At 42.2% G+C, this 15,185-nt stretch overlaps 1 protein-coding gene across 2 annotated transcripts in view; it reads left to right on the forward strand.

Annotated features, from left to right (window-relative positions):
* Positions 1-15,185, forward strand: part of LOC146835436 (NACHT, LRR and PYD domains-containing protein 3-like) — a 368,932-nt gene that overhangs the window by 21,254 nt on the left and 332,493 nt on the right. For both annotated transcript variants that reach the window (XR_014960731.1, XM_085602993.1), the window contains exon 2: positions 5,615-5,721. The gene's annotated coding sequence lies outside the window, so the exon portion shown is untranslated. The remainder of the gene's footprint in view (positions 1-5,614; positions 5,722-15,185) is intronic.

The raw sequence follows: 15,185 nt of genomic DNA on the forward strand, positions 1-15,185 counted from the left end.
CTCTGCTTGTTCTACCAATTGTGCTTCCTGTCTCTCCGCTACCTTTACCTGTGCCCACATTGCCTTCTCCTTTACCTTCTGCTGTTTTTCTTCAATTTCATCACTGAAGTATTTAGCATGTCTCAATACTTCATCTATTTTCTTGTTTTGCCAATCTACCGTATGCTGTTTAATCATCTTATCAATTTCTGGTCGTAAACCATATACAAATCTGTATACAAAATGGCTCAAATCCTTTTCACTCAGATTCTCATCTCCACTAAACTGCTTAAAAGCTTGTATTAGCCTCTCGTAGTATGCATGTACTGACTCTTTACTTTCCTGGTGTGTTCGATCAATTTTTACCCAGTCTGTTTCTTTAGGGGGCACTTTATTTTTCAGAAATACCATAACCTGCTCATATTTCTTCATTACCTCGGGGTCTGGTGCTCCTGTTTTAGGATCCCTTGGATATTCCTTGGTTGGCCAATTTATCATCAGCTTGCACTCTGACCATAGATCTGCTGGTACTATTATGTCAAATAGACTATTCAAATCGATCCATAGTACTTTAGACAATTTCACAAATCTGTCTACCTGCCTGTACCACTCGACAGGCTTTTTGCGTAGTCGAGGGAAATCATTCGTAAAAGACAAAATATCCTGTCTCGTCCATGGGACATGTACATATCCTCCTCCTGGAATCTCTCTCATAGGGCACTCAGTCACTACCTTCTCCTTTTCTCTTACAGGAAAGGCTGAAAATGTCTTATCTGAGGCATCATCGCGTTTTCTATACCACCTGCTTCTCCATTTATCCACGTCTCCCCATTTTCTCAGCCAAATGATTATGTCCTTAATTTGACCTATTCGTCCTGTGGTGTTCATATTCTCAATGACCTTTTCAGTAAATTCTACTCGATATGGTTTCTGTAAGGCTTTTACCTTTTCAATATCAATACCCATTTCATTTGCTACTTCTTCTAACCTTTTCATGCAAGTTTTTCGCTCTCCAGGTCACACTTTTGCACAAAAATAATAGTTCTTCATCCTGATAGGTTTTCAATTTTTCTGTCGGGATAGTCCCTACGATCAATTCTTCCAATACCATTCGTAACTTGACCACATCAATTGATTGGGATTCTTTGTCTTTCCTCTGCAAGCTTCTCAACCATTCACTTAACTCGTCTGTTGATGGTCCTACTGGTTTTTCTATACTTCTGTGTCCAAAATCTTTTTGTGTTTCTGACACTGTTTCTATCATTGTCATACGTCTCTCTGCACAATTCTGATCTACAAATGGATTATTTGTAAAATTTGGTTCCATTACACTCATAGTTTGCCTCCATGGATTCTCATTCTGACTTACCCTTGGTTGTTCTACAGGGTTACTATTTCTGTACGGGACTGTCAAACAATGCTCACTGTCCTTCTGTTTTTCAAAAATAGGCATTACTGGACCTATCGTTATTGGAACAGTTACTGCTTCTAGATTCTTAGTCAATTCTCTTATTTTCTCAGTTAATTCCAGAGTTGTTTTCGCTAATTCTACAGAATTTTCTCCATCTGTTCGTCCTTCCGGTCTCTTTTCTACTTCCCTGGTACCACTGTTTTTACTCAAACTTAGGGATTCTGGTTCCGATTTTATAATTCGCATCGTTTCTCTCATTGGGGCACTTGGAGTTAACATTTCTGGTTCTGGTCGATACGGTGGTGGAGTTTTATAGAACATATCATCAAGAACATCATCCTCAGACTCATTCGCTCCATACCCTCTCGACTCCAAATTATGCCTCTTTTCTGCACACTTTCGACCTTCATTCTCTCCTACAGTTCCTACAGGGAACACACCCTCAGTCATACTCGCATCTCGCCAGCTTTTCATTCGATCGCTATGCGTTTCGTGTCCATATGGTCTTCCAAACCAGTACCTATATCCTCTACCACTTCTTTGTCTCTCTTGTTCATGCATTTCGTCTTCCCATTCCGTCAAAGCCTCAAACTGTGTCGGTCTAGGTCTTGGTTCCAAATTCATCATCCTTTCCATCAAATTTCTTAAAACAGCCAAATTAAATGAACCATGCTCTGGGAAAGCTAATACTCCATCGTCCTTTGTGTATCTCACCCAGTTATCTAACCAAATACAAGTATGATACCCATATTTCGCAATCATAAAGGATGCAGGGGTTTTCGGTGGAGGAAGTAACTGTCCTTCCCTAGTCTTAACTGGTTTATCCTTCTTAAACCACTTCTTGATTCTCCCTAACCAAGTTTTCTTCTCCTTTTCTGGTGGGTCGTAATACATTTTCTTCCCTTTCGCACAATGCTAGTCCCTCTTGACAACTGTACCGCTAATCTATCGAATCACGCACTTCACACTAACGCACCAATCCAGAGCATCCACGTCACTGTCACAGTCCTCAAATCCTAGCGCGACTCACACTAACGCACCAATAAGGAGCGTCTACGTCACCCTGTTTCCTCCAATCCTAGCGCGGCATACACTAACTCATCAATTCGGGGCGTTTCACAGTTCTGACCGACTATCCAATCCCAGCACGGTCGTTCTGACGTCAACAGCCGCTGCGGCAGCTCCTGCTCCTGCTCCTGCTTCTGTCTACCCCTCCTTTACAACGCTGCTCAATAAGTTCTTGTTTCAATTTCTACATTTCTACACTTCTGTTAGTAACAACATAGGGACATCTCCATTGTCCGCTTCGCTAGCCAAAGAACAGCAAAAGACGAGAATTCCGTCTTTCCCGAGAGCAGCGCTTACCTCTGCCCTACTATAGAATCATTACTCCCATTGATAAAGTAGCACATCCCTCTACTTCACCCTTCTAACAAGCATTAGCTAATTGTTTCTCTAGTGTTTAAGACACATATTTGTAGACCCAATGCTCCTGAGAAATAAACCTAGAGTTTCGCAATCAACCCAAATGCCTTTACATTCGCACTCGTTCACACAAGAAAAATGTAATACATTCACACAGAATCCTGTCTTTCCCGAGAACAGCGAACAGTCTGTTCTACTAAAGAATTATGACATACGTTAACAAAGCAGCGCTTACCTCTCCTTTGTCCTTCTAACAAGCTCAGAGAGTACCTATTACCTTTCCAGTCATAAGCGTTATCGGAATGTCAGTTGGATCCCTGGTACCTAAGACCAGAACTTCACAGGTAACCTTCGCTATCATACACACTTCTCTCACACAGAAAATGTCTCTAATGGCAACACACGGCGATGTCACCGAATCGAACCCAGACAATGCTCCGTGCAACTTCAATTGTCACACGTTTCCCCTGTGTACCTACAGGGCTACAACAATTCCGTCTTTCCCAAGAGCAGCGCTTACCTCTGCTCTACTACGGAACCGTTACAAACTTCCGACTTCCTACATCCCAGAAGCTGTACCAACAACATTAAACTCAACGCAACTCAACATAGAGTGTTAGTACATAAATCAATACCAATGAATAACCAAAATCAATAAGCAATGTACAAGCAATAATCACTAAACCAAACAATAACAACCATCATCTTGCTACCAGAAAAACTGCTCCAGCGCGGAGTGCAAAATCCCTCCCTACCGTCACGGACCAAAAGATCTCACATACACACACTATCCATACATTCGCTGGTGGGGCCCATAAAACCAACATTCACTCACCATCAGTCCGTGCGAGAGGCGATTATCCTTCGAAGCGCTGGAAATGAGGGGGAAAAATACCACTTCTACCCTAATGAGCAACAAATCCACACAACCTTCTAATACTCATTAGGCCCTGAATTTCACCTTTTGGTATTCCTCTCATAAATGGGACGGATCAGTTAGTTGCAGGTTTAAGTGACCTTCTAATTCTCTAATTAACCTTTTCATTAACACATTTCAATGAATAAACAACCCGACTCATTTCTGTAGATATTCAAATTTATATTAATATTGCAAATCAAATCATTCATTTGATCAAGTTGCCATTCATATTTACCTATTCTGGCTAAAGTCGTCCTCTATGTCAAATCTGGCAGTCTCGCAAATCTATGCCCATCAATTTAGTAGGTTCAGTTCATCAGGAGTTTGGGCATTAATTCAGTCCGTCAAAGATTCAGGCAAACAGCTGTCCTGCAGTGTCACCGTCCTCTCCGTCAGCATAACATCAGGAAATCGAAAAGCGCGGTCTCCACCTCTCTATTCTATGGGTTTTCATATTAATTTCAATAACAAAATGTAACAAAAATGAGTTTTAAACTGTTCTGATTGGCTGGTCAGGGGTCGTCCTACAAAGTTCTCATAAGGTTTAGTCCATGGTGTCCGCATACTTGCTGGTTCCGGTTTTTAAAGAAATTCTTTTGTCTGTAGGGTTGGCACTTTTCCCAGTGCGACCTTGATAAGTACAGCTTGCCTGGGGTCAGGACGAGGCCACTGTTGCTCATCTTAGCGCAGGCGCACTTCACCCAAGCCTTGTTCAGCGTTGGCAGTCGGGTTAGGCACCAAAGGCAGCCATCTTTCGATAGGCCAAAATGGTCAATTTAAGCAAAGAAACACAAAAACGTAATTAATACATAAAAATGACTAATCAAATGTTATTCCCTCGCTAATACCCATATGTGTATGTATTTATCTAGCAATAGCAACACTTAATGCGGTTTATACTTACTAAATAAAGCACGAATCACAATACATCACAAAAGCAACATATATCATGCAATATTCTAATTATCTATGATTAGTATGCGTACGGAATTTAGTTCACGTTTTAATTAAGCCATGCAGATGCAAATCCCACGTGTATTTCAGTCATTAATAAGGTTCATTAGTTATTGCTACTTCAATCCATTAATTCAATTATAATTAATTAATTAATCTAATTAATAAACATGCAAAATGGGGTGGGTATACAAAATTTTCATAACCCGCTCCAGCACGATATCAGGGAATGCGGAGGTTGCAGATGAGTACCTAAATACAGGACTCAAAGGCCAGAGACTAATCAACACCAGAGAACATGTGATTTTCATGAATTACTGAGTCCTGAAGATGTCCACATTGGACAAATCGCGTTGGGTGGATTGATTGTAATGATTTGTTCTTGGTGAATAATGGATCACATAATAAACAAGGAAATTGGAAATATACAAAGACTCCCTTCGAACTTTCTTTGAATGAACAATGTTAAATGGACTATGAATAAGCATCTTGCTTGTGAAGAATTAATGAACTGTGCGCTCCTTTTTGTATAGGTTGTAAATTAGCAAATTGATTGGACATGGGAGCCTGACTGTAGAACAGAGTTGGATGTGGTTGGTTTGCATATGGGTCATGATCTTGTGGGGTTAAGGTGGAGTTTTTTCATATTTTCTAGACTCCTTTTGATACAGAGATATTTGCCGTAGTTCTAGTACCCCAAAAACCATACTTGCTGTCCCCAGATAATGCAAAGTTGGGCTGGTACTTTAGTGTTTCAAAGCTCTGTCCTGTGGTCATCTGACCCAAGGGGGTTTTGGTACTAGTCTTCAGTTCTAGAAGAATCAGCGTAGTAAGATGTGATACTTATTGTAGCCGAAGATAGGTGGCTCTCTTTTGTTAAAGAAGCAATTTGTGGTATGTAACGTATTTTGTTGTTTGTTTCGTAGGTGTGACCTCATGAATGTTGAGCCCGCAGGGCTGTGCCAAGGGACCATAAGGTGCTTCAAGAGTTAAAGGAAGGGTCAACTTCCTGCTTTCCCCTTGAAAGAGTAAGGTGAGTATCATGGGCGTAAGATCTACTACCAAAGATTTCCGGTCTTGATGTGCCTGGAAATGGGGATGGTTGAGACACACTTTAAAAGGAGGTACATTTGGTGAAACCCCATTTTGAGCAGAGTTAAGGGGCATAATACCAATATTTCATGTCATAGGAGGACATATCTGCTGGCTCATTCTGAAATGGTGAAATCAGGAGCGGGGCAGCACAGGGCTATTAGCCAGGGCCCTTCAACTGTACAACCACTATAAGTATAATTTAATATTATAACTGTCAACTTTTCAAAACAAAAATAAGGGTGATATTTGCAGTTATGCAAACATCCCTTGTGGGTCATAGAAATATTGGGTGTTGGTCCAGTCATTGAGATTTTGACATATTAGTGAATTTTAAAGCAAGATTAACCTGTAATGGTGGTCAAAACTGTATATATTACTGAAAACAACAGGTGAAAGTGATGTTATTGTTAGGTTAAGGGCTACGATTTTAGCTTACTTTAAAAACAAAACCTTAACACGACATCTAACTCCATGAGATCCGGAAGTCGTGAACTTCAGAACCTTAGTTGGAACATCCGTTGCCTCCTAGATAAGATTAAGCGGTCGCCGTGCTCTGACAGGCCACACGCTATAGAGCTGAAGTCCTACTCCTGCAAGAGACCCATTTATTGGGCACTAAGACACCATGCATGGCAAGATTTGGATTAGTTCAAACCTTTCATTCTGGGTTCACTAGGGGCTCCCGAGGTGTAGCGATCCTCATCTACCGCAGCGTTTGATTTTTTCACTGCAAGACGTGGTCCGACCCACAGGGCAGATTCATAGTAATCTCTGGCACATTATATGGGGAACCCCTTGTTCTAGGAAGTATATTTGCCCCCCCTCGCGTGGAACCTCGTGGAGCATTTGACAACGCTCTGGACCGAGATCCCACCTGGCCTGACGATAGTGGGAGGAGACTGCAATGATGTAATTTACCCATCGAGAGACAGATGGCGCAGTAAGTGGCGACTGACTGCGGTCCGAGAATCCAGACTGCTGCTCTTGATTTAGGGGATGGGTGGACTCCTGCAGGGCGTTGCACCCCATGGGACACAAATACACGTACTTCTCTGGGGTGCATGAGTCCTTCTCCCTCATAGACTACATATTTATATCCGCAACCCACACACACCGACTAAAGTCTGCCGAGATCCTGCCCCAGGACCTATCTGATCATTCGCCAGTATCTCTACAATTGTCTGTAGACCCTAGGCTCTCCACAGTATGATAGCGGCTCTCCCCTTGGCTGCTGCAGGACGAGCAATATAGGCTACATATCCACACATCCATCACCGACTATTATTCACATAATACAGGCACTATGAATCCCCGACAACCCTAAGGGAAGCAATGAAACCCACACTTAGGGGGGAGTGGACATTGCTTTTTGCGCTGCGAGGTGTCAACAGCGCCGTGAGAAGCTATTACAGACTGAAGCCCAGCTGATTGACTTAGAGCGCAGAAGCAGAGAGGAAGATGGGGGCGCTGTGCGCAGACAGCTGCTTAGTACACAGCAAACATATGCCAGTGAGCTGCTGGATGAAGCTAGACTCTACTGGCTCGCTACCCATAGCCGGATTTACCAGTGGGGCGACAAATCTAGCGCCCTACTACACCGCTTGTGTCAGTAGACGCTACGCACGCAGACCCTCCCAGGTATACGTGGCCTAGACAGGAATACACTCACGGACCCATCGCAAATTGCAGCTGGCTTTGACAGGTACTTTACAGATTTATATGCCCCCCCGGGAGACCCTACCCGAGGAAACCAATCACAAGTTCATTGAAGACCTCCCCCCGCGGACTTTCCCTGACACCATACGAGAGGTCCTCGACGCCCCACTGTCGGTTGAGGAGTTGCAAAAAGTGTTAATGGATATGCGCTCGGGCAGGGCACCCGCCCAAATGGCTTCCCATGCGCGTTCCTCCCCAAAAACCAGTCTCAATTGATGGAACCATATCTCGCGGCTCTCAATGCCGCGGTGGAGGATGGCTGACTTCCACCCGACTGGAGACATGCGGAGATAGTTGTTTTTTAAAGCTGGGCCGTCCGCCGGAACACTATTCGTCATATCGCCCGATCTCTGCTTAATGTCGAAGCACTAATCACTTGGTTCCACATATTACAGACCTGATCCATCCAAGCCGGCTTTATGCCCAGTTGTGCCACACGGCATAGTATTCGTTGTGCGCATAATGCCATCGTTGCTGTGGACCGACTTGAGGGACCGACTGCACTCCTCCTCGCAGATATTGAAAAGGCATTTCAATACAAGAAGGAGCATATAAATAATACAATGATTTAACAACAAAATATATTGTATAATCCTGAGTATTGTCCCCCCCAAAAAACTCTTCCAGTAGAGTAAAGTCTGATTCTTTGTCTTTTATTCGATTATTTCATCATTTCAGTCAACTTCGTCATTAAGTTATTACAGTAAACAGCCGACGCGTTTCGTCCCCATCTGGGACATCATCAGGGCTGTAAAGCAAATAATACATAATCAAAAAATCAATCAAAAAATACATGACAGAATTCAAAATATAAATTCAGTCAAAAATGAACAATGGCAATGGCGTATGGTACACACTTCACAAAACACCACTACTGATCACAGAATATTATAAATCTGCCTATTGAACATTCTTAATATTCCACTCATAAAAGTATATCACTAAGAACAAAAGCATGAGGAAACAAACAATTCTTGATATATATTGTATATTGTATACAGGCAGAGAGTTTATTAAGAATGTTCAATAGGCAGATTTATAATATTCTGTGATCAGTAGTGGTGTTTTGTGAAGTGTGTACCATACACCATTGTTCATTTTTGACTGAATTTATATTTTGAATTCTGTCATGTATTTTTTGATTTAGGTTTTGGAGAGGGGTGACCACATGTCTATCGGAAGTCCTAGGATGGGATATCCTATTGTCACCACCATTGGCCATGCTTCACATCACTGAGGGATTGGGCGGCAATAGATACAAGCGCCACCTGTTATTTCTTGGCCTCACTTTGGCTAAACGCGATATTGCCAGGGAGTGGAAGGATGAGTCTCCGCCATCTGTTGCAATATGGGAAAAAGGCCTAGATTTTTCTATGGGTCTGGAAATACCCGTTTTCAAGGCAAGGGGGTGTCCCCAGAACCATTCTAAAATATGGAAGAGGAGGGCGGAGAACAGAGGACCTATTCCTTCCATTTCTGCTATCGAGGAATTGCCGGGATGATCATATTGTGCTGTGATTAGTATGTTGATTATATTTGTTTTCAAAATGGATGGCTCGGACCTATATATCCCAGACCTACTTGTTTTCTCTGCAAGATTAATATGGCACTATTGTTTTTTTTAAAAAGTTATAGTCAAATATGTTTATTTCACAAACTATGTTATAGCAATTCTGAAAATGTTGAGATCAATACTATTGTCAATTACTGTATATTACTGGTGTCCCTTGTGGCTGCCAATAATAAAATTACGCTGTGAAAGCCCCCCCCCCCCCCCAAAAAATAGAAATTGGATGAATAAACCAAAGGCTAAAAGGACGTTCTAATTCAGCCTTGTAATGATACAAAAAGAAATGTTTTAAAAAAAACAAAATACACTGAATTGCACAAGTTATAATTTACAGAGCTAACTATAACTTGTCACACTCCTATGCACTGCTTACGACCTCACATATTACATCACTCATGACATGTTACATGACATCACTGATGACATCGGATCAACCTGAATTTTTTCAGGGAGCACCTGAGGTGGAAGAACATTTGTTTGGGAAGTGTCATGAAGATTTATCAAACGGCGCAAAAGTTATTAGCAAAACAAAAAACGCTATTCCTATGGAAACTCTGACCTTACTATGACTACATGGTGGCAACCGCGACTCTGTAAGGAAAATATATGATGATTGTTACCATTTGATCATCTTAAACTGTAATCGTTCTAAATAATAGCATAGTAGTGTAACAGAAATGCTAGTTTTGTCTGAAAACACATACAAGGAGAACAATAATGGATTGACTTTGTGTTAAGTTTATTAAATGCAATCAGATATCAGTGTTGTAGTCTACTATTAACTTACCATCTACTATGAAGCCAACATAAGGCACACGTTTAACTTGCCTCACTCTTACCGTTTATCTCCATATTAAATACAATTTATTATTTCTGATACCTGAAAAAATATGATTAATATCGGTAGAAGGTCTTTGTCTTTTGAGACATTTGGTTATGAAAATACCTTTGTTTTCTTCTTTTTTGTTTTGAAGAATTTTTGTGGTAGTTTACATTTTTTACAAGGTGAACATGCTCAACCAAAACCATCCTCTCAACAGGAAACAGGAGGACAACACAGGGAAAAAAACACTAAGTCTGTTGGGGAGGAGACTGGTGAGCCATGGCAGGCTTGTGACGGATGGTCATATCTGTTTCTCCCGCAACAATAATAGTATGGCAGAGGAGACAGTATGTAGCTGTATTGCCGTATTGGCCTCCATTATTGCGATTCTGTCTCAGAAGATGGATTAGCACTATGTTACCAGGAGCAGGCACTGCTGGCGGGACAGAAGCACCGGTTGTTGGTGGTGCTGATGGAGCACAAGAGTTGAAGGTGCTACTGGAGGGATAGATGCAGCAGGTAGTGGTGGAGGTGCTGATGGAGCAGAAGTCGAAGGTGTTGCAGTAACTAAAGAAGAAGTGGCCACTGCTGATCTTCCTGCTTTGGAATCTTCTATCTCTCTGTGATGCCTCATTTCCGCACGCACCAACCTGGTCGAATGAATTGCCTGCAGGTGTTTTCTCATTCCCATGGTACCAAAGGAGTTTTGCTTCATGTTCCCACTGGAATAAACTTTATTGGAATGAAATTGTAGGTATCCATTATATGGGATTATTTTTCTTTGCCACCCAGATGGAAGAAATGTAATTCCAAAGATGTTACAAGCAGCCTATATATCAACTTTATTACCTGTGGGAACATTAAACAATATTCCTTCGGTTTATGTGTTTATCACTGGAAAAAAAACAAAGGTTACAGGGACATTATAGTTAGGAATTAGAATTGAAAAAACCTTACAAAATTCACTGAAAAAAACAAAGGTTACAGGAACGTTATAGTTGGGATCAGATTGTATACACACAAATCCATAGAAATTCAGCATTTATGGTTACCTGGGCTTACTATAATTTATACACTTTCACTTTTTTGTATTAATTTTATGGATCTGTGGATCCGCCGCGATAACATTGCAAATCCGCCACAATTCCATGGACACACTCAAATCTCAACTTCTCATTGAATACAGTAAGTCTTCAACCAGGCACATTGCGAACCACACTCTAAATCAGTTACTTGGGTTTCACATCTCTATGGAGACAGAGTGAAAACCACAGCTCCATCCTGCTTTTTAGCTTTCATTCAAAAGTGCAGAGTTTTAAAGTCAGGATGTCTTCTGCTGCAGGAAGAAGAGCAGAATGAAGAAGAAGAAGACTTACCCCCTTCAAAGAAGTCCTCCAACATTTGGAAATATTTGGTTCCCAAACTTTTTAGACCAGCGGCTCCCTAGACTCATTGGCCGTTGGCTGTGGCTCCCCATTACGTAACTTTTTTTGGGTGGGGGGGGTAGGGGGTGTAAGCCCGACCTCAAGAGACTTCAATTTTTCTCCCTGAAAATTATTGAGATGAGGCAGATGAAGATATTATATTCGTGGATATCATCCTATTAGTCGTAGTGTCTGAACATGTTTCCGTGCAGCCATCCCAAAGTAAGCATTTACCGCGAGGTTATAATGCACTTCAGAGTATATGGTCAGGCTGCACCACAAACAGCATCAGAGGAGGTACTCCGAACGCTCATGCAGGGGCACCCTCTCATAAAAACCAAGCACTCTGCCTTAAGGATTGTTAAGGCCTGCCATAGGAGTGACTTATAGGTTTTATATGTGTGTGAAATGATAGTGATATAGGTAGCCTATACCACAGTAAGGGGTGCAAGCACCACCTTACTCAGGCTGCAGTAGCAGACCTGTGGTGTCATTTTGGAGTGCTTCCCAGGGGTGGCATAATACATGCTTCAGCCCCTGGTAGGCCTCTGAGGTACCTATGCCCTAGGTACATAGTATACCATATACTAGGGGCTTATAAGGCACTCCAGAATCCAATTAGAAATGTACCTAATGTACATGGAAACCATTTTAGAGAGGAAGCAGCTAGGATGGGGTTCTGATTAGCAGGGCCACAGCCAGACTAAGGTCGAAAAACAGTGAAACACCAGCAAAAAGTGGGGGTACCCATGTGAAGCAGATCCTACTCTCCTACAGTAAGTAGCTGTATGGATTGATAACTTGCTGTCTTACTGTGTGTTTGGGTGTGTAACTGTATGCAGGTGGCTCTTAGTGGTGGACACAAAAGTGCTGTGTGTGTCTGTGAGTGGATGTGTAAGTGCCTCTGTTGCTGTCTGACTGGGGTTGTGAGTGGCGGTATGGGTGGGTGACTGGGTGTATGGGTGTGTAAGTGTGTGTGTAACTGACTGTCTGTGTTCTGGGTACATGAATGGCTGTATAGCTTTGTGAGTGGGTGTGACTGTGCCCGAATGGGTGTATGAATGACTATGTAAGTGGATGTATAGGTGAGTAAACTGGTGTGTGAATGCTTTTATGGGTATGTGACTGAGTGTGTTAGTCACTGTCTGACTATATGAGTGATGGGTACATAAGTGATTTTGTGGGAGTGTAAATGGGTCTGTAATTACCTGCCTGACTGTGTGAATGGGTGCAAATTACATAATATAAGCAAGTACCCACATCTAATTTCAAGCACATTCATTCATACTGGCTTAATAAAATAACTATATATTCAATATAGGAATTCCTCTTCCTCCTTTGCTGCTCACTATATTTTTAGGTCGAGCATTCGAGACCTCTTGTATATACTTTAGTATATACTTATATTGTATGTACTTTGTGGGCTCTGGAGATAAGCCCTTGGACTTGTCTGCTTCCGCTTAGGGACTTTTTTTTTTCTGTTCAACTGCCTCTATTTATTTATTTTTTATTTTTTTTATTTTACAGAGCACAAACTTGACCCGAATCGGGGATCAGAGCGCTTTACATAGCACCAGTTGCATTACATGAGGACACATTCATTTTTTTTAGGTACGGGGAGATTAAGTGATTTGCCCAGAATCACAGGACGTTCAGCGTCCTTGCCGAGACTCGAACCCAGGTCCCCAGATTCAAGGTCAACCGCCCTAGCCGTTAGGCCAACTCCTCTCCCCTCTATGTAACTCTCTTGATAGAAAACGACCAGTAGAGGTCAGTAAAATACCAGAATTGCTTTCTGCTTGTTCAACTGCCTCAATTTAACCCTATTGATAGAAAACGACCAGTAGAGATCAATAAAGTACCAGAATTGCTTTCTGCTGAGGGACTTTCTTTTTGAAAAATGTTCTGGCAACTGCCTCTATTTAACTTTCTTGATAGAAAACGACCAGTAGAGGTCAGTAAAATACCAGAATCACTTTAGCATTCTCTCGATTCCAGTCGATAGAAATTGTCTTACATGAGCACCCGTAGACCATAATATTTTTTTTCAAATCCTGTATTTTCAGTGATATGACCACGAAGCCCTGATTTTATATTAAAAACAGAGCTTCAGACTATACGTTTCCCACTGAAAGGCAATATTTCTCTCCATGTGTACCCATACCTGGCATGTCATGCAGTTTCGGGATTACTTTCCCTCCATGTTAAAGAACAGTAAATGTTTCAGCACCCAGGCTAATGTGCTGCATAGCTAAATACATATAAGGTCCCAAAGACGAGACAATTGCATTGCAAATGCTTGTTTATTAATGTTCTCATCTAAACTCCCTTCTTAATTTGCCTTATACTGTAGTGTTTAGAAGTTACACATTTTCTTTCAGCTTATATACACTCCTAGGTTTTCTTTAAAACATATACATTTTTATAGTACAACCAAATTAACATACCAGTAAAATCTCTTTGCTGTTGTCCAACTTTTATTCTAATAACTGTTAATATCTGTTTCCACTGCAAATCTCAAGTCAGCGAACATGGCAAGCCTCCTTTACTCTCAGTAAAAAAGTGCCAATAATGGCTACCCTTCCCACTGTGCCTTCACTCGTACTCCTCTACTGAGTAAATCACAAATTTCCTTTCATCTTTTATTTTTGTTATACCACTCCTAAATGGCACTATGTTTAAACCCTTTCCATGTTTCCTGTATAGAAGCCCTTTTAGGTTGTTTTTAGGTCTCGCCTGAGCCAGTGCGCATGCGCTGCACTGCGAGACTTTTTGTAAGGGCTTCAAACTGGGACCACAAGCTAGTGCATGTGTTTTTTGGGGGGCTCCCACAATATTGGCCTTTGCGTGCGTCTGTCTAAGAAAGACAGCACGCAATTGGCCACAGGCGGGTGCATGTCCCACGTTGCCTGGAATTGTAGCCGCCCACGGCCTACGGCTTGCGGTTAAGCGCTGCCTGCCACACAGCACCATCTGTTTCCAATTAGCTGCATTCCAGTATCGGGGTACTAATGAACCCAGCACGGTCGCTTTCACTTTCGCGACCGCGCTTGTTTTGGTGGTCAGAGGTGGTGCAAAGTTCAATTAAAAGGTGGCGGGAGCTGTGAATGCCATTATTATTATTAAGCTTGATGGTTGACTCTGTCAACTGGGAGTGAGCGAGGACACAGTCTGTCCTATGGAACTCTGTCATCTGTGACTGGCCGGTAGAAGGTACACTAATGACCTTACATAAATAAATACATATAAACAAGACAGTAACTTTTCATAGCCGAGTGAACACACCAAAAGAGCAAGCAGGATGCATCGGAAAACAAAACTGAACGTCGAAATATTCGCGCACGACCTTTGGCAGGATTCTCGGTTTGTGGAAAATTACCTCCGTAGTTTTTTTTCCAAATCAGCCACACTGCCAACCCCACACTAAATTATTGAGCTGGCTTTCAGTTTGCATTACAGGCTTCCACGTCTTCCTTTTCTCCTGCTTGACGTGCCATCCCATCACCGTCTCTCTCTCTCACAGAGAGCTATCTTGGAAGCACGCGGTTTGGGCTTGTACCTCCTCCTGTTTCAGATGAGTGAAGACATCCCTGTGATTAGGCGGCGGCTGCTAAGGACAGCGCCGCGAATTAGACAGCGCTGCGAATTAACATGATCTCATCTTCATATTCTGCCTGGGCGCGCCTTGAGCAGAGCAGACCTCTCCCTTCCGTGGAAACCGAGCCTTGTTCACAAGTGAATCACAACCAACACGGGGTGTATTATGTTGGTAGAATGCAATTGTGCAGTGCAGTCTGCCATTAGAATAGCTTTGTAGCGCTCTATGATGGCACAGTAAATAAGGCGCTAGTTATGTGTCATTGGAGGGT

This window comes from Triturus cristatus, chromosome 4_2, assembly GCF_964204655.1.
Source record: "Triturus cristatus chromosome 4_2, aTriCri1.1, whole genome shotgun sequence".
In the NCBI taxonomy this organism is placed as follows: Eukaryota; Metazoa; Chordata; class Amphibia; order Caudata; family Salamandridae; genus Triturus; species Triturus cristatus.